The following is a 4,535-nucleotide window of genomic DNA, read 5'->3' as shown; positions in this document are numbered from 1 at the left end:
TAATTATTATCACAATCAAAATACTACAAATTTAAAATGTGATAAGTAATACAATCTACTTATTGAGATTTTTCTGCTCTATTTATACATTGATATCTCAAAAATCACTGCAAATTACAGAAAAATAAATCACAATTTCTACATTGGGTCCCATATTGTGTTGAATGTTATATGTAGTAATTGAGAAATTATAATTTGTATACCCTGAAAGTAATTTATATTTGGTTGTGTAATGATACTATAAAAAGATTCAGATGTGGTAAAAGAGTGACAGACAAATGACTTAAAACAATCCAATTTGAAATAATGTTTTAATGGAGAAAAAGTATATTTTTTTTTCTCTTTTCCATTCAGTTTTGGACTCTTTCCCAAGCCCAGTGTGATTTGGTCAGGTCCACAGTGGAGCGGCCAAACCCAAATCAAGTTTAGCACAAAAGATGGGACTCGATGTATCCAGAACAGACCATCCCCGAAAAATTCCCAGGGTTTTTTGACCACATGATGACAATTTTGGTTCCCCTATTACAGTAGGTTGAAGTCTTAATAAGAAGAAAAAGTTTCACAAAAACCTCAAACAAAAACTGAAACTCATTTTCAGGAATATTAAATGGAGCACCATTATTAGAGAAAAGTGAGTAAAAGCATTAAAAAAGTTTCTGCTTGCTTAACCTTAGTAATCATGGTAGATGGCTCCTAGTGAAAGTGCTCAATTATTTAACGTTTCTAGTAAATAGAAACTTGTAAAGTTTATTCTGTATTAAAACATTATTTCTTGTTTCACTTTATTTATGGAGTTGTGTATTAAGCACAGATTTTGTTTTATTTTATTAAAAAAATCAATTTAAATGCTTGTTCTATAAATCTAAAATGTGTGTGTTTTTAAGGTGTTATTAAACTTTCATTCACAAATTATTACTTAAATATATTTATAATATAAAAATACTATTGAGAAGAAACATTTTATAAAGTGATCATATAGGAAGGTAGGTAAAAATAAATGATTAAAATTTTATTTGTATAATAAATAATCTTAAAATAATTATTTACCTGATGAATTTAAAGATTTCAATTTAGTTTCATAAAAGTTATCACATTATATCCTTTAATTTTATAATAATTTCAGGATGAATTCAACAATTTAAATGATTTGGATTTTTTTTCAATAATTTTCCTATCCAAAGTTTTAAAATTTAATTTTGAAATTCTTTTAAAGTTAACAGGAAATTTTATTAACTGTATCATTTAGATTAGTGAAAAAAAATTATTCCTCATATTTATTAATAAATATGAAGAATAGTTTAATAACAAATTTATTTATTTAAATTGTAATATAAAAAAAATATGTATCTCAGTTTATATCATTTGAATGCCATTCCTTGTGCCAGATCTGCAGAAAAAGATATCATTATTAAGAAATTACAGTAAAAATATAACATTATTTGTGCAAAATTTGATACAGTTGCAGATTAACTATGAAATTAATCAATAATATTTAATATTATAATCAACATTATTGACATTATTTTTAATCTGTTAAAGAAATTACCGTCCACAATGTTTCAACATTAGAACTGTAGAAACAACTTTATTATTTTAATTCAAAAATAATTTAAAATTATGTTAATTCAAACAATGTGCAATTTCATTAAAAGTGTAAAATTTTAAATAAAAAATAAAATAGTTAAAAGTCTATGTACATCATCATTTACGCTAATTTTTAATAAATGTATATGTTTGTTTTAATATTTTCATTTCTATAATTTAAAACCATCAAAAATGTATTTGTATTTAAATGCTGATTTGATTAAATATATCAGAACACAACACAGTCATTAATAATATGGAATAACTTTTTTTTTAAAGTTAAAATATATCCTTCACCTTATCTACATAAGTCGATTGATTATCGAAGAAGAAAGCAAACTTGATAATAGGTTGTCAACTACAACAATGAATTATTAAAAGATCAACACACTTTATGTCTTGTAATTCAGCAGGCGCAATCGCTGTGCCTCTGTTGTTGTCTGTGCAGTCGACGTAACGTAGAATCTCCATACTGAATGCCGGAACCGATGCATTCTGGATCCAATTCACCTATAAAATAAGTTATGAAATTTTAACTTTCAAATATATTTTAAAATTAATATGTACATGTGATTTTTAACTATCTATAATAAAATATTTGATTTAATTTTTTTCACATACTATTTTATTTATAAATTGGTTTTTTGAATGTAATTTTATGAATGAAACATCATTTTTAGGTAATGTGCAAATTTTCATCTTCAATAACCATAAATAATAAAAAAGCCAATAAATTATTGTTTGACTGATTAATGCAAGACACCAGGATATTGTAGGCTATACAGTCAACAATAATGTTTATTATTGATCAGCCTGATTTCCATAGAATTAATCAATATGGGCAAGGAATGGGGAACAACATCCTGAACTGTATTATTCATGATAAATTATGAAGGTCTGGGCTAGGGAGTCAAGTTTTAACTACTTTTTGTAATACCAAAGTTTTGATATCCAAGGATACTAGGAGGCTCACATAACACATTGCAAGTTATATTACAAGCAAATATATTAGTTAGTTTCTTAGGTGCTTATCAGAGTTTGAATATGCAAAATAAGTGTCCCATTGCCCTTGGATACCAAAACTTTGATATTATAAAAAGTATTTTAAAATGTAATATGNTCCAACCTTATTAATCAGCAGTTCATATCCAATTCACTTAATGAAAGAACTGAGAAATTCAATTATAATACCAGGTTATAAAGTAACTCAAAGAATAATTTACAGATTTGAATACATTGTATTACTATTCAAGAAATGAATTAAAATTTTATAATTTCTTCAGTTATTATTGCTAATAGTTTAAGGCATTTTGAATCTAGAATATATATATATATATATATATCTTTAATTAAACTTTGCACTTAACATCATAGACTTTGCATCACTTAATGTATTTAAAAGCAGATAACAAATATTTGAAGTTCAATTTTAAAAATCTCTGATTAATTTAAAGTAATACATATGCAGCATCTAAAATATAGTGTGCAATGTGCATATATATACCAAAAAACCAGTTTTAAACTATTAAATACAGAACAACGAAGCTGTGAAAAATTTTGGCTTATAATTACAAATTAATGTTCTATTTGGACAACTGTTTACATGCTGCATGTTTATAGGTGTTGATTTTTGCAAAATCTTGCATATATATATATATACTTCAGATAATATATTTTTTTTTAATATTAAGTGATGTAAAATTTTCTCCAATTGTCACACATATAATAATTATTATCACAATCAAAATACTACAAATTTAAAATGTGATAAGTAATACAATCTACTTATTGAGATTTTTCTGCTCTATTTATACATTGATATCTCAAAAATCACTGCAAATTACAGAAAAATAAATCACGATTTCTACATTGGGTCCCATATTGTGTTGAATGTTATATGTAGTAATTGAGAAATTATAATTTGTATACCCTGAAAGTAATTTATATTTGGTTGTGTAATGATACTATAAAAAGATTCAGATGTGGTAAAAGAGTGACAGACAAATGACTTAAAACAATCCAATTTGAAATAATGTTTTAATGGAGAAAAAGTATATTTTTTTTTCTCTTTTCCATTCAGTTTTGGACTCTTTCCCAAGCCCAGTGTGATTTGGTCAGGTCCACAGTGGAGCGGCCAAACCCAAATCAAGTTTAGCACAAAAGATGGGACTCGATGTATCCAGAACAGACCATCCCCGAAAAATTCCCAGGGTTTTTTGACCACATGATGACAATTTTGGTTCCCCTATTACAGTAGGTTGAAGTCTTAATAAGAAGAAAAAGTTTCACAAAAACCTCAAACAAAAACTGAAACTCATTTTCAGGAATATTAAATGGAGCACCATTATTAGAGAAAAGTGAGTAAAAGCATTAAAAAAGTTTCTGCTTGCTTAACCTTAGTAATCATGGTAGATGGCTCCTAGTGAAAGTGCTCAATTATTTAACGTTTCTAGTAAATAGAAACTTGTAAAGTTTATTCTGTATTAAAACATTATTTCTTGTTTCACTTTATTTATGGAGTTGTGTATTAAGCACAGATTTTGTTTTATTTTATTAAAAAAATCAATTTAAATGCTTGTTCTATAAATCTAAAATGTGTGTGTTTTTAAGGTGTTATTAAACTTTCATTCACAAATTATTACTTAAATATATTTATAATATAAAAATACTATTGAGAAGAAACATTTTATAAAGTGATCATATAGGAAGGTAGGTAAAAATAAATGATTAAAATTTTATTTGTATAATAAATAATCTTAAAATAATTATTTACCTGATGAATTTAAAGATTTCAATTTAGTTTCATAAAAGTTATCACATTATATCCTTTAATTTTATAATAATTTCAGGATGAATTCAACAATTTAAATGATTTGGATTTTTTTTCAATAATTTTCCTATCCAAAGTTTTAAAATTTAATTTTGAAATTCTTTTAAAGTTAACAGGAAAT

Source organism: Centruroides sculpturatus, unplaced genomic scaffold (genome assembly GCF_000671375.1).
Source record: "Centruroides sculpturatus isolate CEXI.00-Female unplaced genomic scaffold, Cexi_2.0 scaffold974, whole genome shotgun sequence".
Taxonomy (NCBI): Eukaryota; Metazoa; Arthropoda; class Arachnida; order Scorpiones; family Buthidae; genus Centruroides; species Centruroides sculpturatus.
This window is presented reverse-complemented; position numbering follows the sequence as displayed.